A 26,219-nucleotide genomic window follows, 5' to 3' on the forward strand; every position below is an offset into this window, starting at 1 on the left:
TGAGACCTAAGGGGGGTACTGGACTTCAAATCTGGGGAGAAAGTAAATATCCTACACCCTTGGAGACTGTTGGGTTTCATATTTTGGGGGTCACCTAAACATCCAAGTGTCTACTTGTTTGGCCTTCACAGGAAATAGGAAGACGCTGGCCCACCATTTTCTCCCCTGGGACACACCATATGCCTCACTACTTTTTCTCTAATCCACCCGACATCACTGTTGTCATTGATTATGGCAACCGGCAGTGACAGAAAGACCAACCAAGAGAGAAGAATCTCACAATGAGAATCCGAAGAGAGAAACTTAGAAGTTGATACATTCTGCTTGGACGCATTGTCAGGACAGAGGAACGATCCCATGCTTCATGCCTGCTTCTCTCTGCACTTACAAGGGCATAAATTAACACCCTCTTCAGAGACGATTACGCTGATCGTTCTGACAAGGCCATCACAATGCTAGACTTTCGTCTCTGAGAGGATGATTAGCGAGGAAAGAAAGAGAATCAGACAGTATAATAAATGTATTTTTATTGTATACGTATATATGTATTATACTCTCGATTCTTTGTTACTTGTTTCCTACAGGTAGAAAAGGAATGAAGAGTAAAAGAACTCTCTACCTGGAATTTGCCTTTAATTTGTCATTCCCTTTCCTCAAGACTTATTTTTGAGGTTTTCTGACACCCATCCAATGCCAATAGTGAATTTTATTACTGAAACCATAAAATTTCCCAATTCCAAGCCCACCTAAAACCCTGGCAAATTCTTAAAAAAAAGAAAAAGTCACCATCCTGGCCCTGAAACATTTTTGTGGATGCGCAGATAAGTGAGGGCTGGTGAAGTCTGCCCCGTCTCAAATTACCCCAATTACTTATAGAGATAGAATGGAGAGAAGTCCAGAATGACAAATTCCATCGAATATTCTGGTCCTGCCTGCCATTCTTCTCGCTTACACCGTGCATTCATTTTGCAGAATGTTCTCACGTGCCCAGGCGAACAGAGAAAATCCTCAAAGCTACACTGCAGCTCTGCCTCTACTACAGGACACGGAGCTCCTCCCACTTTTTAAGGAACTAATATGATTTAGAACTGGAGGTGTAATCTCCAATTCATCGATCTTAAGAATTTTCACATTTTACATCGAGTCCTTAGAGTAATTTGCAAAGTGAAATTTTTGGTAAAATTATTAGATATTTCAAGTTTCCTTTCTAAATCCAGATCGTCTCTTTCAAATCTTAATCCTGTATGTGTGCACTGACCCCTAAGGTCAATTAATTACGCTCATATGCTGTCCCTCCCCTACATACTATTTCAAACCTCACATTTATTACATTCATATTTAATTTTGCCTTGGAATTTTGTTTTTGAATTTATAATTATAGTTTAAATTTGTCTTGTTGTAGAGGTTTTTAAGTGGTTATCAACTAGTATCATGCTTGCTTTATTCCCATTTGCTTCATCATATAACTATCACTGCATTTTCAAGTCTCCATGATGTATTTTTAAAATTTTATTACTTTAATAGTTAATACATGAAGACAAAAAAATTAGGCAGCAATAAAAAGTAAGTTTCCTTACTACTATTAGCCTCCAGTTTTCCAATCCTTTCACAATTTTATGTAAAATATTTACTCAAAACAATTTTACGGATCTTTCCAGAATCTGTAATGCATTTACAGTGTATATGTGTGTGTGCAAATAGATTTTTATAACATAAATCATGGCATACCATTCACTGTTCTGAACCCTTTTCTTTTTACTTCACGATGTATCTTGGTAATCATTATTTAGCAGTACATAAAGACTTGCATCCTGCGTTTTAACTGCCGCATCGTATTTCATTGTTTGGACATACTGTTATTCAGTCATTAATTTACCAGCTGCATAAATTCAGGGAGCCCCTCACATTCTCTTCTCTGGGGTTGTGCAAGGCCCTGCACTATTGTTTCTAATTCTACTACACACAGTCCTGCAATAAATACCTCTGGAAATAAGGCCTGTGTACATGTACCATTAACTAGCTGATCTGTAGAATGAAACCCTAGATGCGAAGTGACTGATTAATTGATCCCTCTAAATGACGCCATTATACCTCCCTCTTCCTCACCCCATCACTGAGTCCTGTTGATTCTACCTCAAGTCTATACTACCTTTCCATCACCTCCACCTCCACCTTGGACCAGGTCACCATCACCCCTTTCCCGGGCTATTGCAAGACCTTCCAAACTGGTCTCCCTGCCGCCCACCTGCCTGCCTCACAGCCCGTCCTCTACAGGGCTGCCAGTGTGACTGTTAAAAAAAGTAAATCTGTGCACCTAAGCCGCTTAATGTTTCCCTTTGCCTCAGGTAAGTCCAAATTCCTTCCACAGCCTCTCTGGCCCTTGCTTAAGAACCAGGCTCACCTCTTACTCTCTTACATGCCCACTACACTCTGGCCATGCTGAACCTCTGTCATGTCCTTGATGGAACTGATCACGATCTGACCCTTGGCACATCTGACTCCATTTGCCCAGAACACTAACTCCTGTATAAGTCAACCCTCATCTACTCAGCTACTCCTCCATCCTCAGTCTTCAGCTTAGACGTACAGCATAGTGGTTAACAGCACAGGCTGTAGAACTAAGCTGCCTGGGTCTGCCTCTACCATTTACTAGCTGTATACTCGAGATAGGTTAATCTACTTCTCAGTGCTTTATTTTCCCCATCTGTAAAATGGGACTAACAATAGTATCAACCTCATAGATTTGTTGTGAGCATTAAATTGGTTAGGGTGCGTAAGGCACTGAGCATGATAGATGGCTCATAGTAAGTACTCAGTACCTGACAGGTATGATTACTCTTATGTACCCTCCTTCGAGACGTCTTCATGGACCCCTTGGACAAGGTCAGATCCTTTTTTCATAGTATCCCTGCCATATGAATGGGTCCAAAGAGTAAAGGAAGATGTACTAGTGATTAACTTACTAATGTGGCTTCATCCATTCATTTAATCATTTATTCACCTACTTGACACATATTCACATGTGCAATCTCTGCTCCAGGCAGCATGCTAGACACCTGCGAGCACTGGGCAGACTCACTGCCTTCCCAGGGCTGCCAAAGTAAGGAACTGAGCTCCCTGATTATTGATTTTGCTATTCAGTCAGTTAATATTTATGGCACTAATAGTTAAGCCTCGTGGTCAGGCGATCTTCTGGATGCAAGACATAGAACAGAAAAGCCCAACCAAGCCCCTCACTGAGAGAGCTTTCTGTGGGATAGAGACTCAGACAACAAACAAACACACCTTAACATAGAGTTAAACTGTGATGGCAGCAATGGGGGACAAGAACAAGAGCAGAGTAAGGGAGGCTGTTCTAGATCGAGTGTCAGCAAAGTCCTTTTGGAAGAGGTGACACTTAAGCAGACCCTTAGATGAAGTGAGAGAGAGACAAGGTCTATTTGGTGAAAGAGTTCCAGACAGAGGTAACTCCAAGTGCAGAGTCCCTCAGATTTCTGTCTTGTTCAGGGACAAGCAAGAATGTCGGTGAGGCTAGACCTCAATAAGCAAGGGTGAGAGTGACAGGAGATGAGACTGGAGTGGCATCTGGGGCTTTCTGGGTCAAGATGAGGACTTTGGATTTTCTAAGTCTGAAAGGAAACCATTAGAGGTTTTTGAGCCAAGAAGTGACCAGAACAGAATTATGTTGCAAAGAACCACATTAGCTGGTGTGTGGAGAATAGATCTGAATGTGTGTGGGAGGGGACAGCTATCATCAGAGAAACCATTTAAGGGGCTACTGCAATAATCCAGAAGATGGTGGCTTGGATTAGAATGGGAACAGTGCTGGTGGTCAGAAGTAGTAAGATTCAAGATTCAAGATTCGTGCCCCGGTCCGGGAAGATCCCACATGCCGCGGCGCGGCTGGGCGCGTGAGCCATGGCCGCTGTGCGTCCGGAGCCTGTGCTCCGCAACGGGAGAGGCCGCAACAGTGAGAGGCCCGCGTACCGCAAAAAAAAAAAAAAAAAAAGGAGCAGTCAGTGATGGAGGGGGAAAGTCAGAGCAGAAAAGGGAATAACTATTTACAGTTGTTAAGTTATAGAGGTAAAAAAGGGGTGGGAGATGAAAAGGTACAAAAAGGATTCCTGAAGGAACTCATCACAGCTATTCTGCTGGCATCTTCCCCCTCTTCATTCTTTAATACCACACCCTCTCAGAGCCTGTGGTTTTTCTTCCATGCCTACTCCCTATGATTCTTTCTTCTCCCCATTTCTACTGAATCAAATGTGTGTGTGTGTGTGTGTGTGTGCGCGTGTGTGTGTGTGTGTGCGTGTGTGCGTGTGTGTGTCACCGACATGTGTACCTATGCACATGTGCAATGCAATGTTTGCATTAGGCAGCCAACAAAAGAACTGGTCAAAAGATATTCAACCTAGAGGAGAAATGATAAATCAGTGGAATTGCTGGTCTTCTTGGTTTTGCTATTTAAGAAGTCTTGAGATTGACATATACACACTACTATATATAAAACAGATAACTAATAAGGACCTACCGTATAGCACAGGGAATTTACTCAATACCCTGTAATGACGTATATGGGAATAGAATCTAAAAAAGAGTGGATGTATGTATATGTATAACTGATTCACTTTGCTGTACAGCAGAAACTAACACAACATTGTAAAGCAACAATACTCCAATAAAAATTAATTACAAAGAAAGAAGTCTATAGCTCAATATATTTGAAATATATTCTTCGGGGCAGAGAGACAAGTCAGATCACATTGACAAATGGTCAAAATAACCAAATTTCCCCTAGTCCAATCAATCTTCCCTCGATTATTTAAAATTTCAGGCCTATAACATCCTCCCTTTGATTTTCCTTATTATGTCATTATGTCCCTGACGTGACCTGACGTGACGAGACATCGCAACAACATTAAATCCTTGGAGCTTGCAGGAAAGCTTCCCCTCAGCTTGAAAAAAGAGAATCTAACAGAGGTATTTCTATTTAAAATAACTATTTTAAAATGTGTAATTTTTTGAAATAACTTTTGTGATATTTTTCTTATTATAAAACATAAATAGATTTAATTAGTCCTAGCAAATTAAAAGTGGTGGTAAACTAATCTGTTTTCTTTCTTCCTATACTTTTGTCTCTTGACTTCTGATAACAGCCTCTATTTCCCTTTTAAGCGTACATTTCCATGTAAACTAAACCAAAAGAGAACAAAATGGAAAGTTTTAAATTTCTCTCTGAATCTAGCTCTCTTATTATACTCTTTAAGTCCACTGACAGATTTTATTGGTCCCAACCTGATATCTTTCCGTTGTTTGGGGGGTATTATCAAGTACATCATCTCTGTTTTTATGACTGTCATATAGTACCTAAAATTAGTTATTAAGTAAAATACCCCAATTCTCATCAAATGTCAGCTGTTGTAACATGCCATATCTGTGGTCCAAGAGACTCTTTTAAGCCCCAATTCATGTTTCCTACTGCCTGCTTTATATCTCACCTTAAAGATCCCTCATACCTACCATGCTCCAAACTGAACGTCTGATCCTTCCTCCATCTCAGCGGTCCTTTCATCCTCTCAGTTGCTGTGAGTCCTCCCTATGGACTCCATCACCCTCAACCTCCACAACCGACTGTCACTAAATCCAGTCAATTCCACCTCTGCAGTATGTCTTAAAGCTCTCCATTCACTGCATCTCCTCTGCCCCAACACCAACCCAAGGCATCCTCACCTACATTACATACCGCAAAAGCCTCCTAACTGGTCTCTCCTCTTGTATACTTTCCCCTTCCAATCCACATCCAATCTCAAAATACTTTTCTCATAGATATCATTCTGAAAAATAAAAGCAGGTAAGATAATTCCCTGGTTATCAAAACAGCACTGTTAGACCAAAATCATTCATCAAAACATAATGGTACTCAGTTATGATGTGAGTTGCTAAAAAGAGTTGAGAGTTCCAAAAATCTAAGAAAACATGCAGATTCTAATTTAATAATTCACACATGATACATACGGCCATGAACTTTCTTCTACGAATTCTTCTGTGAATTCTTCTGTGGAGGATCAAGGATTCACATATAAGGCAAAATCATCAACAACCCTTTCTTAATGAAGAAGTCAGCTAAGAATGAGGAAAGACTTTCTAAAGCTTTGTCCCCTTAAAAAATACCTTTTAGGGTTCAAGAATTCTTGATAGATCACTATTGACCTCCGCTATTGACCATACAGCTTTATGAAAGATGTTGATAGTATATCACTTCCTCTGTTTTAATTTCCTCGAAAAGTCTTATCTTGTGCATAACGTTAAGGCTTTTAGGACTTCTCCTGGGAGTCTATTCCCCATTCCTAAATGACCTCGCTACTTTGTTATTACAGATCTGATAAAAACTCTGACGAAACACTTCTTATATGTTTCTATTTTATTTATCGAAGCATCTATTTATGCATGTTGTTAGTTAAGGGTGCTGTTGTTTTCAAGATGTACAAAGGAAAACAAAATGTTATCTCGTGGGGAGGAGACGTTTAGCTCCCAGAGCTACTTCCTAATGCCATTTCCATGGAAACAGGACTTTTTCCCTTAACTGCAATGACATTAATAATCAGGTGTCTCAAGTCATACAAAAGGGAGGAAAGGGAACAGAAATTACCAGCCAATCTTTCCTATGTCAATGGGGAACACAAGGATCATGACCCTTATCTGGGACAAGAGTAGATGTTCAACAAGTTAATCTTTCATCATATTTTCATTTCTAAATACATCATATGACAACAACAACAAAAAAGTTGTCATCAAAAGAGAAGATTCTGAGTAAAACCACTCAAGCAACAACCAAAGAGCCCCAGCTTAATCCCACTGCTCCTCTAAGAAGCCCGTCCACACCCATCATGTGCCACCCAGAGCCAAGCACAGAGGGCATCTGATCAAATGCAGAAGAAAAGGGTTTGGTCAGGGACTTCCCTGGTGGTCCAGTGGTTAAGACTTCACCTTCCAATGCAGGGGATGCGGGTTCGATCCCTGGTCAAGGAGCTAAGATCCCACACACCTCAGGGCCAAAAAACCAAAACATAAAACAGAAGCAATATTGTAACAAATTCAATAAAGACTTTAAAAATGGCCCACATCAAAAAATCTTTAAGTAAAAAAAAAGGATATGGGCAAAGAAGTATTTCTTTGTAATTTCTTTGTACAGACCTCTGTAGGGCTCTATTTACATAGTGACAAAGGAGCAGATGAAAGAAGTAGAGGAAAACTCAAATGACTCAAATCAGAATGTTTACCAATTTACGAAATTCTCAAACTGTACATCCAACATTCAAGTGACTAAATTTTTTCTTTTCATTTTCCCCCAGATGCTCACTGTCGCGTCAATAGCCTTGAGTCTGAGGAGTGAAATAATTTGCAAACCATGAGGAGAACCACATGTAATTTTTCATAGCAAACGCTTAAAACAGAACATTTTGTTTGTGGTCAGAATTGGGCAGCTAGGAAACTATCTTGTTATGATTAAACCTTTTTCTACCCACTTCTTTCAAGATCTGCAAGACAAATAATCCATCAGACCAGAATTAAGGACAAAGAAGGGGGAACTGGCTTGGGGTCTATCAATCACAGGATGATCCAAAATCACAAGTACAATTTTGTGAATAAAAAATTTACAAAAGTTTGGAGCTACTCCCTGTAAGACACAAACAAAAAATAATGTTGAACTGACTAAAAATTGCACGGTGAAAATAGCAAATGTTACTCTTTAACACAGTTTTCTGGAATATCTGGTCAATAAACATGTTATTAATTTGGTGTTTTTTTCAAAACAGTTATTTGGGGAAAACTTTAAAGGAAAAATTATGGCATGTCACAATGTGGTCCAAAATAGTGGCGATGTTTCCTTCGGTTGTATACCCAGGAGTGGGATTGCTGGATCATATGGTAGCTCTATTTTTAATTTTTTTGAGGAACTGCCATATTGTTTTCCATTAGTGGCAACACCAATTTATATTCCCACCAACAGTGTGTGAGTATTCTCTTAATCAGTATCTTACAGAGCTATCTGCACCCCCGTGTTCATTGCAGCATTACTTACAATAACCAAGATACGGAAACAACCCACGTGTCCTTTGATGGATGAATCAATAAACTGTGGTACATATACACAATGGAATATTATTCAGCCATAAAAAGAAGGAAATGTGCCATTTGTGGTAATACGGATGAACCTGGAGGGCATTATGCAAGTGAAATAAGCCAGACAGAGAAAGACAACTACTGTATGGCATCACTGACATGTGGAATATTAAAAAAAAAAATCCAGTTTCATGGAAACAGAGAGTAGAATGGTGGTTGGTTGCCAGGGCCTAGGGAAGGGGAAAATGGAAATGCGGGGGGGGCGGGTGTAGTTCAAAGGACAAACTTTCAGTTATAAGAAGAATAAGTTTTGAGGATCTAACATACAGCATGGTCACTCTAGCTAATAATACAGCATTGTATACTTTAAAGTTGCTGAGAATAGATTTCAAGCATTCTCACCATAAAAAAAAAAAAAACTATGTGAGGTGATGAATGTGTTAATTATCTTGATCTTGGTAATCATTCCACAGTGGATCTGTATATCAAATCGTCACATTTTACACTTTAAGTATATACAATTATATTTGTCAAGTTTTCCTCAATAAAGCTGGAGGGGAAAAAAAGATTTAAAAAACAATGGCAACAGCAAAGTTTGTTCCCACCTGGAGAAAGTCACAGCTCAGAGTCCTGCTGACTAATATCACAAGGTCTCAATCAGCCCTCAACCCCGCAGGCTCAGAAACGAGGCTTTGTCAGCACATTAAAGAATCCTTCTCCCATAGCTGAGACTGAGGGATAAATCCAGAATGCTAGTTTATGAATTTCTATCGAGAAAAGATCCACACAGGGACATGAATTTTCAGTCTGTGTGAAAAACAACATTTTACCTCCAGCATGATAACATTCTTTTCCTTCTTGGGAAGCCAAAAAAAAGAAAAATAAAAAAAGAATGAGGGTGGATAGAGATGAAGGCGAGTTGGAAGCAGTAAATGTAAGGGCTGACATCCAGCCCGGCCTCCCTGATCCAACGCGCCCATCTGGTCTCTGCCAGTGCAACCCAAGAATCCAAAGGCATCCTTTTGCCAAGGTTCCGTTTCAGCTAATCAGGGCTCAGAGAGGCACCACCAGCTTTGTCCCAGTGTCTTTTCTGTTTTCCCATGGTTAATCAACCTCATTGTTTAGCAACACATTCTTCCATTAGATATATTAATACTTTTAATCACATTCAAGTCGTCTGGCTTGCAGGGGAGCCATTCTGTAGCTTTCAGGTGACTCTTGACATTTCTCTATTACAACAGATTTTGAAGTTTAATTTCAGCAGATCATCTCACGTCCTTTATTTGGAAATTCTGAGGGGTTAGACCAACAGGTCTGTAGCTTCCAAGGACAAACAATAATCTCATTATCCCAGTTAGTTCACTTTGTTCAAATTCAGTGTGGCTCAGAAAAGATAAAAAGTTTTTTTTGTTGTTGTTGTTTTTTTAAAGATAGCTGTTCAACAGCCAACATCATCCTCAATGGTGAAAAACTGAAAGCATTTCCACTAAGTTCAGGAACAAGACAAGGTTGCCCACTCTCACCACTCTTATTCAACATAGTTTTGGAAGTTTTAGCCACAGCAATCAGAGAAGAAAAGGAAATAAAAGGAATCCAATTCGGAAAAGAAGAAGTAAAGCTGTCACTGTTTGCAGATGACATGATACTACACATAGAGAATCCTAAAGATGCTACAAGAAAACTACTAGACCTAATCAATGAATGTGGTAAAGTTGCAGGATACAAAATTAATGCACAGAAATCTCTGGCATTCCTATACACTAACGATGAAAAATCTGAAAGTGAAATCAAGAAAACACCCCCATTTACCATTGCAACAAAAAGAATAAAATATCTAGGTATAAACCTACTGAAGGAGACAAAAGACCTGTATGCAGAAAATTATAAGACACTGATGAAAGAATTTAAAGATGATACAAATAGATGGAGAGATATACCATGTTCTTGGATTGGAAGAATCAACATTGTGAAAATGACTATACTACTCAAAGCAATCTACAGATTCAATGCAATCCCTATCAAACTACCAATGGATTTTTCACAGAACTAGAACAAAAAATTTCACAATTTGTATGGAAACACAAAAGACCCTGAATAGCCAAAGCAATCTTGAGAACAAAAAACAGAGCTGGAGGAATCAGGCTCCCTGACTTCAGACTATACTACAAAGCTACAGTAATCAAGATAGTATGGTACTGGCACAAAAACAGAAAGATAGATCAATGGAACAGGATAGAAAGCCCAGAGATAAACCCATGCACATATGGTCACCTTATGTTTGATAAAGGAGGCAGGAATGTACAGTGGAGAAAGGACAGTCTCTTCAATAAGTGGTGCTGGGAAAACTGGACAGCTACATGTAAAAGTATGAGATTAGAACACTCGCTAACACCATACACAAAAATAAGCTCAAAATGGATTAAAGACCTAAATGTAAGGCCAGAAACTATCAAACTCTTAGAGGAAAACATAGGCAGAACACTCTATGACATAAATCACAGCAAGATCCTTTTTGACTCACCTCCTAGAGAAATGGAAATAAAAACAAAAATAAACAAATGGGACCTAATGAAACTTAAAAGCTTTTGCACAGCAAAGGAAACCATAAACAAGACCAAAAGACAACCCTCAGAATGGGAGAAAATATTTGCAAATGAAGTAACTGACAAAGGATTAGTTTCCAAAATTTACAAGCAGCTCATGCAGCTCAATATCAAAATAACAAACAACCCAATCCAAAAATGGGCAGAAGACCTAAATAGACATTTCTCCAAAGAAGATATACAGACTGCCAACAAACACTAAAAGAATGCTCAACATCATTAATCATTAGAGAAATGCAAATCAAAACTACAATGAGGTATCATCTCACACCAGTCAGAATGACCATCATCAAAAAATCTAGAAACAATAAATGCTGGAGAGAGTGTGGAGAAAAGGGAACACTCTTGCACTGCTGGTGGGAATGTGAATTGGTACAGCCGCTATGGAGAACAGTATGGAGGTTCCTTAAAAAACTACAAATAGAACTACCATATGACCCAGCAATCCCAATACTGGGCATATATCCTGAGAAAACCATAATTCAAAAAGAGTCATGTACCACAATGTTCACTGCAGCACTATTTACAATAGCCAGGACATGGAAGCAGCCTAAGTGTCCAACAGATGAATGGATAAAGAAGATGTGGCACATATATACAATGGAATATTACTCAGCCATAAAAAGAAACGAAATTGAGCTATTTGTAATGAGGTGGATAGACCTAGAGTCTGTCATACAGAGTGAAGTTAAGTCAGAAAGAGAAAGACAAATACCGTATGCTAACACATATATATGGAATTTAAGAAAAAAAATGTCATGAAGAATGTAGGAGTAAGACAGGAATAAAGACACAGACCTACTAGAGAACAGACTTGAGGATATGGGGAGGGGGAAGGGTGAGCTGAGACAAAGCGAGAGAGAGGCATGGACATATATACACTACCAAACATAAGGTAGATCGCTAGTGGGAAGCAGCGGCAGAGCACAGGGAGATGAGCTCGGTGCTTTGTGACCACCTAGAGGGTTGGGATAGGGAGGGTGGGAGGGAGGGAGAAGCAAGAGGGAAGAGATATGGGAACATATGTATATGTATAACTGATTCACTTTGTTATAAAGCAGAAACTAACACACCATTGTAAAGCAATTATACCCCAATAAAGATGTTAAAAAAAAAAAGATAGCTGTTCATAAGAAACTAAAATCATTGAGAAAAAATGGAGCAATTGACAGAGAGTTGCCAACTTATTTATTTTGCTAAGAACATTTAAAAGAAAAAAATACCACCTACTAATACTAAGTAAAGATATTTCAACCCAAATATAGGAGAAAAGACAGTCTCAGGATAAAGGAGTGCCTTATAGGGTGGTACCCTTAGTTTTCCCACTTTTCTTTGCACCATGCGCACCTCTTTTTATTCCAGTGTGGTCTGGGGGCGGGCACAGGATGGTAGAACAGCACTTGGGAAACCATCCTCAATGACTCCATCACTCTGAGAGCCTCCTCCCAGACCTCAGGGCAGGATGTGGCCCAGAAACAAGGGCATCTGCCCTGTGCTCCGAAGTCTCCTAGCAAAGAGATTCCCAAGATCTTCCTATATTTAAGAAACAAATGTGACACTCTATAAAAACTAACACAACTCTTAGGTTTGGGAAGAAATTTACAAAAATAATATATGGTATTTCAATATGCCTACTTCTTTCCTTTCCTTCCTTCCTTTCTTCAAAATGCCTACTTCTTTCCTTCAGAGCTGAGCTTCTGGGAAGAGCTGTCCTCGCTTACATGCCTGGATCCACCCGCACCTGGCTTCTGCCCTCTCGAGCCACTGAAACAGCCCTCAGCAAGGTCATTATTAACCTTCTAATGGCTAAATCCAATGAATGTGCTTCAGTCCTTATAAGATTAAGGTCTATGCCGACTACTTCCTTTTTCTTGAATTTTTCTTGGCTTCCAAGACACACCCCTTCATCTCCTTAATGGCTTCACATTCATTGCTTAAATCAGGGATGGAAAGGAGAATTCATCTTCCTCATTGACAGTGATCAGTTGCAGCGGGTTCTAAGAACACGGTGCTGAGAGATTTCCAAGAGTGTTGATCTTGATGAGCGGTGTTTCCCATGAGCATGAAAGGAGGCACAGGACAAAATGCATGCCAAACAGTTTTTAATCTCATTTTAAATATTGGTATCCCCCAGAGTTTTATCTTTCACTCCCTTCTCATCCCTGGATTATGTCATCTGTGCCTATGGCTTCAATAACCTCTCACACACTGACTCCTCACGTCCCTGTTTCTAAACCAGAAGTCTCCCTATGTTAAACTGTCTATTAACCCGGACATTCCACAGGCACCTCAATCTCAGCATGTCTCTAACTACATCATCTTTCCCCAGAACCTGCTGCTCCCCCAGAATTCTACACTTTGGTTAATGGCCACCACAGTTAATGGCACTCCTGGCCAAGCCCACAAATTGGCAGTCGTCCCAGGCTTCTTCTTTCTCTCACTCCTTATTTTAAATAGTCCCCAGGTCTTGTCACCTTTACAGTCGAGTTCCTCTCCTCCTTCCTCTCTACATCACCATAGTTCGGTTCCTTACGAGCTTTTTCCTGGATTTTCGTGATGGTTCTCTAACTGATCTCCAATGCATCCCTCACAAAATATGAATGTCACGTCTTCGCTTTAAAAATTCCTCAAGGCCTCCCCTAGTATTTTGAAAACATTTTTCTTTATAACTTTACTGAGGTATAATTGACACACAGTAAATGGTACATATTGAAAGTGTTCAGTTTGATGAGTTTTAACATACACGTGCACTCACGAGACCATCATGACAATCAAGGTAGTGAACACATCCGTCGCCCTCCAGATTTTTCTTGCATCTCTTTGTAGTCCCTCCTATGTAGCCTGTATACGCTCTAAAATCAGACCACCTGGGTAAAATCCTCATTCCAAAACTTCAAAGCTGATTTTGGGCAAGTCAATTAAGCTCTCTCCATCTCAGCTTCCTCATTAAAGTAAAAAGGGGATAATAATACTACCAGTCTCATATATGTGTGACGAGGAAAATATAGCTAAAACTTCAGAGTGCTAAGAGAAGCTTCCGGTGGCTCCCACTTCACTAGATTAAAAGGCAAATCCTTTAAAATGACCATATGCGAGGCTCTGTATGATCTAGCGCTCAACAGCAACTGCTCTGCCCCATTGCTGTTCCTTGTACTTGCCGAGCAATTCCTTACCACAGGGACTTTATGCCCCGCTCTTCCCTTTGTTCAAAACATTCTTCCCCAGGGACTTCCCTGGTGGTCCAGTGGGTAAGACTCCACGCTCCCAATGCAGGGACCCCGGGTTCAATCCCTGGTTGGGGAACTAGATCCTGCATGCATGCCCCAACTAAGAAGTCCGCATGTCGCAACTAAAAGATCCTGCATGCCGCAACAAGGATCCCATGTGCTGCAACTAAGACCCAGTGCAGCCTAAATAAATAAATATTTTTTTAAAAAAAGAACAAAAACATTCTTCCCCAAATTTGCCTGGCTTGTTCCCATATTAATATTGTATCTCTGTTCAAAATGCCAAGCCTTTCCTGAGCAAATTTTTACCTTTTTCCCAGCCCTCTTCTGTTCACTCCGCTTCTTCCATTTTCCAAAGTGCTTATCACCCTCCAGCTTCCTATATATTTGCTCATATATTTATTGTCTCCCTTCACTTAAACATAAGCTTCATGAGAACAAAGACTTTGCCTCTTCTGCTCATTGTTTCTCCAGCATTAGGTTCATACTAGGTACTAAAAACAATGGTTGAATTAACAGTGCCTCTGGGACATAGTAGAGACCCAACAAACAGCAGCTGTTATCAGTGATGTGATTGTCATCATCGTCATCACACGTGCCCTCGCACCACCATACCTAGGGAACAACCTCCAACTCTAAAAACGGGAGACCAAACCCTCTTCTCCCCAAATTAGGCACACATCCACCTTCTGTGATTGTCATCATCGTCATCACACGTGCCCTAGCACCACCATACCTAGGGAACAACCTCCAACTCTAAAAACGGGAGACCAAACCCTCTCCTCCCCAAATCAGGCACACATCTGCCTTCTGAGGGTAATGTCATTGTGTCAAGTTACATTTCTCTTGACCTTGTCTAACCTTGATTTCTGCCACTAGCTGCTTCCTGTAATGTTTACTTTCTCAGCTTCCTAAATCTGGCCTCACCACTGAATAAACCACAGCCCTTCTCTTCAGAGCTTAGCCTATTTGAGCCTCAAGAATCTGCCAAAATTAACCTCAGATTTTCTGGTCCCCAAAATAAAAATCCACACCGTATGTCAATCCTAAGCTCTGCCTGATGAGGCCTTCTCTACAACTAACTGTTCATACTCTAGGTGGACCATATGACTTTAAGTGAATTATATATTTTTATGAAACAATCTTTAATTCATATAAACACTTTTGTGTCTTAGTAAAAGTTTCCATCTCCCAGCGATACTTTAAAACCCACTCACAGCTCTTGAGAAAACCTGCCATTCTGTCACGAGTAATACCTATTTATTTGCCTAGATGACAATTGCTATGCTGATATTAGCTATGCAAATACTAACTAGCAAGCCAAATAGTGATCTCACAATAGTATGTACAATCACTTTTCAATAGATATTTGTAAATATACATTTTGTGTGCCTTTCATACCATGGGGCCTTATAGGAAGTCAATGAAGATATATTAAATTGAGTTTGCTTGCGTTGTGGAATGTGTGATAGAGCTCTAGTACATAATCCTGGGTCATTTTAAATCTCGCCTGATTTGCCATGCCTGAATACTTTGCATACAACGTATTTGTTAGAGCCAAATATTCTAATTCAGAGGCTCTCACAAATATAATACACTAAAAAAATGTTCATCAGTTTATTTCCTTCTATCAATGCTTTTCACTATGGCAACTGCCCTAGAGCCTGTGATCCTAACTGCCCTAAACCACCAACCTCTCTTCACAGTTCAGTAAAGCTTTGTCTTAAAAGCAGTTCCTGGGATCTGACAGACACCAGTCTGAACGATGCAGACTGTGTGAGTCATCCAAAGCCACTACGATATTTGCTCCAAATCTCCCATGCACCACATCTTTATCTATTTGGAAAGTTTCAGATATTGTTCCTACATATGGGTGGACTTGCTTCAGTGTCCTTCCTCACTTCTCCCAACCCACCTTTTGTATTATTATTTATTATTTAATAGCTGTATCTCCAAATGGCCTCCCCCCTGTGTCGATTCTCTCTGCAACACACACAAATATACACACACATACACACTCACACAATGGCCACTACTCCTCCCAGCCTGAAAACATTCTCAAATCTCACTCATCCTTTATTAAGAAGGGTCCTGTAGCTTCATCCCCCCCAGCTTCTCAATCACTCCTCAACCCACAGCAATCCAGCCTCTAATCCCAAATCCCACTGAACCTGATCTCACCAATGGTCTCTGTGTTGGTTAATCCAACAGACGTGCCCCTATCCTTATCTTATTTAGTATCTCTACAAACTTTGGAAATGTTTTGTGTGTGTGGTAAAATACGCATAAAATAAAATGTACCGTTGTAACCATTTTAAGTGTATGGTTCTGTGGCATTAAGTATATTCACGCTGTGCGCAACCATCACCACCGTCCATCTCTTCCCCCCCAGCCCCTGGCAACCACCATCCTACTTTCTGTCTCTATGAATTTGATTACTCTAGGTACCTCATATAAGTGGAATCATGCAGTATCTGTCCTTTTGCAAGTAGCTTATTTTCAGTTAGCATTATGTCTTCAAGGGTCATCCACATGACAGCATGTGTCAGAATTTCCTTCCTTTTTAAGACTGAATAACATTCCACTGTGTGTGTGTACCACATCTCACTTATCCATCCATCAACAGACACTTGGGCTGCTCCCACCTTTTGGCTTGGGTATACGACCTTGGGAAACTTTTATCCTTCCTTCCATAGCTATTGAGAGACATTAGGGTACGTTATCCTTACTAAGCATTAAGGATAAACCAGTGTACAAAACAAAGAATTCTGTTTTCACGGAGTTTACATTCTGATGGGGAGAGACAAACAGTGAATAACAATTAAGTAAAGCATTAACATGAGAGCTGCAATTTAAAACAGATTGGTCAAGATAGACCTCATTGCAAGGGTGCCCTCTCAGCGACGATTTGAAGGAAGTAAGGTGGTCATCACTTTGATTCTTTCACACAGCACTTGTGACATGATTATCTACCCCCATCTATGTCTCCATATCAGGGCTTCTGGCTATGTGTTCAAACCTCCCTTCTGCCATTCACTACTTTATACATCATGCTTTAGTGATATTAATCTACTTTGATTTTTCTTTACAAACCATCATTTTTTTCCTCTTTTCCTTGGTTCATACTGTGCTGTTACCTAATAACTCTTTCCACCTTTCTCTACCTGGTTAAATTCTACTCATTCTTCAAGACTCCACATCAGGAATCATCCTTCCAGAAAACCTTCTCTAATACGCCAGATTTGGCCAAGTAGCCCTTTCTCGTGCTCCCTGGGGACCCTGAATATACTTGAGTTTCAGCATTTACTTCCGTACAGTTACAGTATCTCTGAGGTAAATGGTAAGGTAGTAAGGTTTTCCCTTCAACATTTTATTTAAAATAAATTAATATTTCTTGATGGTATAAAGGTACCTCTTAGGTATTTAAATGTCTACTGAGTAGCAAGCCGTTTTCTTGGGATTAGGAAGTGCCACAATGTAAAATTGGTCCCTATGAAGAAAGTGGACCAAACTGCATAAGGAGCCCAGAGGAATTTGGGGAAGGAAAGAAGTACAAACTCAACTCTCGGTCTTACAAATTTAAAGTTAAGGACACTGGTTGGGACAGACCAAGGGGTGGGGGGCGGAGTCCCTGGGCCGGCTGCAGTACCCGTGTCAGTGAGGTGCGATGCTCTCCTGGACCCTGCCCCCTGGCACTGTGATTACACACCAGGAACAACAGCTGGAAACGAGCGGACAACCGTGGCCTGAGCCCTCGGCACAGGGCTACACACACACACGTGTTGGACACAAAGCCACTCGACTTTCACACGGCTCTCTTCTCTCCTTCCCTGACTGAGCTCATTCCAACTTCTCCGAAGATAAGCCGAAGGAAAATTCACAGAAGATCATTAACGTGGCCTCACTCTCTTAATTTGTTTTTTTGTTTTGTTTTGGTGTTTTTTTTTTTGCGGTACGCGGGCCTTTCACCGCTGTGGCCTCCTCCGCCGCGGAGCACAGGCTCCGGACGCGCAGGCCCAGCGGCCATGGCTCACGGGCCCAGCCGCTCCAAGGCCCGCGGGATCGTCGCGGACCGGGGCACGAACCTGTGTCCCCTGCATCGGCAGGCAGACTCCCAACCACTGCGCCACCAGGGAAACCCAAGGCCTCACTCTCTTAATAAACGTCCAAACAGACTTTGCAGCCTGAGCAATCTGGATGCTGAGAACATGAATAAGCCATTTCCGATATTAAAATAGAATATGTTCAGCAGGCAATCTCTGTCGAGATAGGTTTTGGCAAAGGGCAGCCTAATGTAAGGCTTAGGCAAGGGTTCTGGAGACAAATAAAGCTGAACTGCAGACCGGCTCAACCTCTTACTAGCTGTGTGGGAAAGTTATTTAGCTCCTCTGTGGCTTATATCAGAAAAGGCAAACGGGACGAATAGTAGTCCTTACTTCGTCAGGTTGCTGTGAAGGATAAATGAGAGAATCCAATGAAGTGCTTAGCAATCAGTAAATTTAACTTTTAAAGTGATCAGCTGAAAGGGAAAACACTTAAAACCTTTCCATATGAGAAGGTCAAACAGCAAACCCACAAACAGCATCCTGTTTGTCCTAAGCAAAACAAACATCTAGGGAAAGCACTGGAAGCACTGGGAACTTGAGATTGACCATATGGGATCTTCTGCAGGTTACAAAAATAGCTTAATTTAATCAGAAACCCCAAGCTTCCAAGAGGCCTGAGTAAATAGGAGGAGGAAATAGATTTTGTCAATCAAGACCTTGTGTCAGGCTCTCCATATTAGACACAGAAATATGATTAACTTAATCAGAGGTCATACGGACCACGGGACAAGACAAGCATTCTATTCAGTTTTTGTCTAATATCTGCCCTCAGATCATTGATAATAGTGGCTTTAAATAATGATCTTTGTTTGTTATCTCTTGTAAGTCGGGATGAATCAGAAGTTTGAACAATCTGTGGAACAACTCCTAAAAATTTAGGCTAATTGGTTTCGGAAATTGGACTGAACCACTGAGTAGAACACGATTGGATGGCAGGAAACAAGACGGTGTTTTAAAAACGTAGACCCCAAAATACTTAGTTTCCTACACTGGGCCTGTGTACACTCACCCAATAGTGTTAGCTATAACTTGAAAATATTTCAATGTGCCTTATTTTAAGAAAACATACATGCAAAATTTCAAAGCAGAGACATCAGAAGATAATGATTTGCATTAGAAAAGATTCTTGATTTACAGGAAATATTCATGGAAGGATTCCTTTGAATAGTAAGATTCCTTAGAATATGAAGAAACACTAATTCCAGAAACCGACTCTGCTTCTATTACATTAAGATCTTATGGAAAAACCCTAACGAACTTTTTGGCCAATCCAATATAAGTTTGTATCTGTATCGATGAATTTAAGGAATTAACAAAAATAACTAAAATCTTACTATCATAAATTGGAAAAGCAGGAAAAGATCTTGAAGATCATGGACGCTAACACTTTCATTTTATTAAAACAACGGTCTGTTTCAGCAGGTGAAGCGACATCACTGATCATCTGGAGACCGGAAGCCAGAAGCTTGGGACCTGGTCCTCCAGGCACGTCTCATCACCCCAAGCTGCATCTCCTTTTCCCTACATATGATTTGGATTCTGTATTTTGAAATGCGTCTAAACGTCAGCTGTCAGTGTTTCATAAGCTAAGAGCCAGAGCTCAGGCCTCCTATAGACTCTACCGTCTTTATGAAAGAGCAGATCAATCCGGAGGTAAACAAAGTGTGGCAGAAGAGATACGCCAGACTGAAAAGGCCCAGCCACATGGGAACTAATTTCACACACAACATCACTGGCAATCTGAGGCTTCACTGCACGGGAGCCATGAAGAAATAGGACCATTCATTTATTCAACCGATATTTGTTGTTTGTCTATGTGGCCGAAGCTCTCAGAGTAACACAAGGAATAAGAGAGAAGCAGTCCTTTACTATCCATCAACCGCGGCAGCCAGTACTGATCGAGGGCTTCCATGTTCTGGGCACGGTGCAATCACATAGTTTACTTCATTTAATACACCCAATATACAGCCTGATGAGATATGCCCTACGGTGATCACCATTTTTTCAGCTGCAGAAGGAAGCACAGAGAGATTGAGTAACTTAACTAATGTCACACAGCTACTAAGTGACAAAAGTGGAATCTGAAACCAGACCTCAAAGTGTCCACCCTTAGCCAGTGTGCTGGATTGACTCCAAGAGAGTGGCGGGAGATGCACATTAAACACATACCTGCAAATCATTATTTCCTTTACCACTGTACTTAGTTACACAAAGGGGAACTTTCAGTTACTCAGTCCTTTACAAGAAGGATCTAGTCACTGTCACATAGGGCTATTTGCACTACCAGACTTATTCACTACTTGCCAATGTTATAGTAACATTTACCTTCCAATACAAAATGCCATATCAGTAAAGTACGCTTGTAGTAATGGGTTGCGGGGGTGGTGGGGGGGAGTTGTGTTTACAAGCTTTAAGCATTAACCGCTGACACAAACCTAACTTTGTCCATTCAAATTCTGGCTGCCAGAGGAAATGTCCTTTTGTATTGATGTAAGCTTGAAAATGGGTCTTCAAACCATCCAGCCCTGTCTTGCTTGAACACTTTTTTTTTTTAATACCAGAGAAGGTGGGGTTTTCTCTTTTCTTTTCACATCCAGTTCACTAACTATTCATGGTGAAATTTGCCAGACCTTAACTCTTTTTTCTTTGCTACAATTCTGAAATGCCCATCATCCGTCAAACCAGCCCACGCAGGTCTGGTTTCATCTTAGTTATTCATGCCCATAACCGCAAGAAAGAAAAGAAAGATTCACCCCTTATCCCCCAGGTCTGCTTGATTTATGTCAAATGAGGGCAATTAGTAGGCATATGGACAACCTCATCTACCTAATGGAAAGCTTACTCCCTCACTCAGTCATGTTTTCCATCCAAATCTGTTTCAGATGAACTGGGAAAACCATGCAGAGCTACTTCATATAGGGCACAGTTAGTGCATCGCAAACAGGGGATCGGGATCTGATACCCAGCCTGGGCTCAGCCCTCCAAGCCACGCGCTGGCCTGGCTCTGTGTCCACCTCAAAGAAGGGCATCTCTTCCTCTGCACAGACCTCAGCTTGCCGAGCCAGGTGCCCAAAGGCTGCGTTCTCCCGTGGTGCATTTCTGTAAATTCACACCAGGTATCTTATAGTTTAGCCAGAGCCACAGAATTACCCAACCCTGTGCAAGTCACATCTCACTGGCTCTCATCGTCTTCATCTCCAAACTGAAAAGATGGACGAAATAAATTCCAAGCCTCCTCCCATGTTTAAAACTCTAAATATAAAAGTTTAGGCTTCCCTGGACTTTTCAGAGATGCAGTGTGATCTGCCTAAGAGGGGGTTAAAAAAAGGCATGAACAAGAGATCCCAGAGGCTTCCTATGGGATCTTGGGCAGGACTTCTCTGTGGATTCCATCTCTAGCTCTCCTGAGAATTTCCCAAGGGGTTGCCTTAGATATCCCATCCCTCTCTTCAACGGGAAGAACAGAACCATTTGCCCAGCACCCAGTGTAGTCAGAATGGCCAACGAGAGGGTAGCTATGAAAGCGTTTGGCAAAGGTAAAAGGTGTTACATAGATGTGTCAGCTAGGTCCTCCCTCCGGATTGTCCGGGAAGTTCTTTTTGGTCATTTCCCTCCCAATGCCCTTCTTCCCTATCTTTCCTATTTGTCAATAGAGTATATGAGAGTGAACATCTGCTTTCCAGTCTATTTTTGCCATTTGCAGGATCGAATTGGCCATCCAGAGAAGATTGACACTGAGGTCTTCATTATTCCTCCTGGTGTTGCCCAGGGATTCTGCTCCACCACGACTTTCAGGGTTGTAGCAGGAAAGGAAAGGCATAAACTAATCAGTTGCCTTGGAATAAAGTTAAAGTTAAGCCCACCACCGTGTTTCATAGCATATTAAACCTGGGCATCTCCTCTACTTAAAGCCCTACAACAGGATTTGGAAATTGTGGACTCTAACAAATTCAAGCACAAATTCTGTTTATGCAGTCTGAGAAACGGACCGCAGAAATTCACATTCTTGGGAAATAAATCTATAATAAATAAATATCTTGGTTTATTAATTCTGGATGAAAGACCAGTTTCTTCTGTCTCCCACTTCTGATTTTATTCACATCATCCTGGGGAAAAAGCGAGACGAAATCAGTACTGTTTGGAATGAATGCAAGAAGTGTGATGTGAGGAATTTCCACAGGGAGGATGCCTGAGGTCAGGCTGCAGAAGATATTCCCCTGGGGCATCAGCCTGGCTGCCCTGTGTCTCCACTGCAGCCCCCACCAAAGCGTTTCGGCAGTGGCAGGTATACAGAGAACGTCCATCAATCTCTCTCTGGGGATTCACCACAATCGCTCCTCTCTGCCTCAAAACTGGAGACTCAGAGACTGTCTTGCTGTAAGAAATGGGGTAATTACCTAGACAAGCCCAACCCTTCTTTCCCTCTACAACAGTCAGCCCCAACCTTGCCTGCTCAGTGTGTTCAAAAGTGGTGCAAATACTTAATCAAGGAAATATCTCTGGAAAACTTCTATGACTTGCTGGTGTCATAATGCTCAGCCTATGACTACAATTTTTTAAAAAAATATTTATTCATTTATTTATTTTGGCTGCACCAGGCCTTAGCTGTGGCACAGGGGATCTTTGTTGTGGCATGCGGACTTCTTAGCTGTGTCATGCAAACACTTAGTTTATAGTTCCCCAACCAGGAATCGAACCTGGGCCCCCTGCATTGGAAGCATGGAGTCTTACCCACTGGACCACCAGGGAAGTCCCTGTGACTATAATTTTAAATAAACATCCACAAAATTCAACACCCATTTATGATAAAAACGCTCCAGAAAGTAGGCATAGAGGGAACTTACCTTAACATAATAAAGGCCATATATGACAAACCCACAGCTAACATCGTTCTCAATGGTGAAAAACTGAAACCATTTCCACTAAGATCAGGAACAAGACAAGGTTGCCCATTCTCACCACTATTATTCAACATAGTTTTGGAAGTTTTAGCCACAGCAATCAGAGAAGAAAAGGAAATAAAAGGAATCCAATTCGGAAAAGAAGAGGTAAAGCTGTCACTGTTTGCAGATGACATGATCCTATACATAGAGAATCCTAAAGATGCTACCAGAAAACTACTAGAGCTAATCAATGAATTTGGTAAAGCAGCAGGATACAAAATTAATGCACAGAAATCTCTTGCATTCCTATACACCATTGATGAAAACTATGAAAGAGAAATTAGGGAAACACTCCCATTTACCATTGTAACAAAAAGAATAAAATACCTAGGAATAAACCTACCTAAGGAGACTAACGACCTGTATGCAGAAAACTATAAGACACTGATGAAAGAAATTAACGATGATACAAACAGATGGAGAGATATACCATGTTCTTGGATTGGAAGAATCAACATCGTGAAAATGACTATACTACCCAAAGCAATCTACAGATTCAATGCAATCCCTATCAAACTACCAATGGCAGTTTTCCCAGAACTAGACAAAAAATTTCACAATTTGTATGGAAACACAAAAGACCCCGAATAGCCAAAGAAATCTTGAGGACGAAAAATGGAGCTGGAGGAATCAGGCTCCCTGACTTCAGATTATACTACAAAGCTACAGTAATCAAGACAGTATGGTATTGGCACAAAAACAGAAATATAGACCAATGGAGCAAGATATAAAGCCCAGAGATAAGCCTACGCACATATGGCCACCTTATCTTTGATAAAGGAGGCAAGGATATACAATGGAGAAAAGCCAGCCTCTTCAGTAAGTGGTGCTGGGGAAACTGGACAGCTACATGTAAAAGAAGGAAATTAGAACACTCCCTAACACCATACACAAAAGTAAACTCAAAATGGATTAAAGACCTAATTGTAAGGCCAGACACTATAAAATTCTTAGAGGAAAACATACGCAGAACACTCTATGACATAAATCACAGCAAGATCCTTTCTGACCCACCTCCTAGAGAAATGGAAATAAAAACAAACAAATGGGACCTAATGAAACTTAAAAGCTTTTGCACAGCAAAGGAAACCATAAACAAGAAGAAAAGACAACCCTCAGAATGGAATATTTGCAAACGAATCAATGGAAAAAGGATTAATCTCCAAAATTTACAAGCAGCTTATGCAGCTCAATATCAAAATAACAAACAACCCAATCTAAAAATGGGCAGAAGACCTAAATAGACATTTCTCCAAAGAAGATATACAGATCAACAAACACATGAAAGGATGCTCAACATCACTAATCATTAGAGAAATGCAAATCAAAACTGCAATGAGGTATCACCTCACACCAGTCAGAATGGCCATCATCAAAAAATCTACAAACAATAAATGCTGGAGAGAGTGTGGAGAAAAGGGAACCCGCTTGCACTGTTGTTAGGAAAGTAAATTGATACAGCCACTATGGAGAACAGTATGGAGTTTCCTTAAAAAACTACAAATAGAACTACCATATGACCCAGCAATCCCACTACTGGGCATATACCCTGAGAAAACCGTAATTCAAAAAGAGACATGTACCACAGTGTTCATTGCATCACTATTTACAATAGCCAGGACATGGAAGCAACCTAAGTGTCTATCAACAGATGAATGAATAAAGAAGATGTGGCACATATATACAATGGAATATTACTCCACCATAAAAAGAAACGAAATTTGAGGTGGATGGACCTAGAGACTGTCATACAGAGTGAAGTCAGGAAGAGAAAAACAAATACTATATGCTAACACATATATATGGAATCTAAAAAAAAAAAAAAAAAGGTTCTGAAGAACCTAGGGGCAGGACAGGAATAAAGACGCAAACGTAGAGAATGGACTTGAGGACACAGGGAGGGGGAAGGGTAAGCTGGGACGAAGTGAGAGAGTAGCATTGACATATATACACTACCAAACGTAAAATAGATAGCTAGTGGGAAGCAGCCACATAGCACAGGGAGATCAGCTTGGTGCTTTGTGACCACCTACCTAGAGGGAGGGGTGCGATAGGGAGGGTGGGAGGGAGATTCAAGAGGGAGGAGATATGGGGATATCTGTATACGTATAGCTGATTCACTTTGTTATAAAGAGAAACTAACACACCATTTGTAAAGCAATTATACTCCAATAAAGTTGTTAATAAATGAATAAATAAACAAACATCCAACATACTAAATCCATGTAGGATGAGGATGCTCTCATACAAAAGCAAAAAAGACTGGACTCTTGGGCCATGCCCTGCTTGTAAGGCAGCTGGATACTGGAAGTAGAGTGGGCCTTACAAGTGGCTCTGGGTCCAAATCCTAGTCTGTCATATTCTGAATAATTTGGCAGATTAGTTAACCTCTCTGAGCCTCAATTTCCTCATCTATAAAAAGGGCCAATAAATCTCTACTGGAAGCGTTATTTTGAGAATTAGAAAAATACATTTAAAGAGGCCAATTGAAGAGTCTGTCCCAGGTGGTAGGACATCACCATTGTTAACATGCTGCTAGTCTTCACCTCTCCTTTCTTGCCTTCCAGCAGATCAGAAATCCCAAAAAGGAGACAATCGGTCCAGCAGGCGCTGTGTATGTGGAAGGTCGTACTGTACAATCTTCTTGATTTTAATTAGTAAAAGACAGCAGGTATGCAAAAGTCAGCCTGCCACGGGCACACTATTCTGTACATAAACATCGGAGGTATTACTCACTCCTGCACAGTTTTACAGATGCCTCTTCACACCAACTGGATATCTGCAATGCTTAGAGAATGTGCAGGTGGACAGGTGAAGTGCAGAGGTTTGAAAAGAGGGCATGTAAATAACCTTATCCAACCAAAAGAAGAAAGTTAATCCCATGAGGTACCTTCTGGCTTATCCCAGCTTCTGATTCTTAATATGTCACGTCCCTCTGTACCTTGATTCCTTCGTGTTCAGATCACAGAGAGGTCGTGGGTTACGCAGAAAGATTTCGTTGGAAAGCACCACTCAGTGCTCCAAGAGGCATCTGTGTCTGAATGATAGAACCAAACAAACCACAGGTGCCAAACGTGCATGGAATCAGCCAGCCAAACATGAGTCCCTGTGCCTAGTTTGGGGTTGAATCTAGTTGCAATCACTATCTTTACAAATGTGGACACTTGCTCCAATGTCATGAATTTGCAACGTTGGAAGATTTGGAAAACCCAGTCA

General features: G+C 40.9%; 1 protein-coding gene across 5 annotated transcripts in view; it reads right to left on the reverse strand.

Annotated features, from left to right (window-relative positions):
* DGKI (diacylglycerol kinase iota) overlaps positions 1-26,219 on the reverse strand; it is a gene marked incomplete at its 5' end in the record, with an annotated part of 450,496 nt that overhangs the window by 315,818 nt on the left and 108,459 nt on the right. Inside the window, one exon of one of the 5 annotated variants that reach the window (XM_079930957.1) lies at positions 5,744-5,788. The exons of the other annotated variants lie outside the window; for them this stretch is intronic. Of the gene's footprint in view, positions 1-5,743; positions 5,789-26,219 lie in introns of those variants that run through there. 5 annotated transcript variants of the gene reach the window in all.

The sequence above is a fragment of the Stenella coeruleoalba genome, assembly GCF_951394435.1.
Source record: "Stenella coeruleoalba genome assembly, chromosome: 9".
Classification (NCBI taxonomy): Eukaryota; Metazoa; Chordata; class Mammalia; order Artiodactyla; family Delphinidae; genus Stenella; species Stenella coeruleoalba.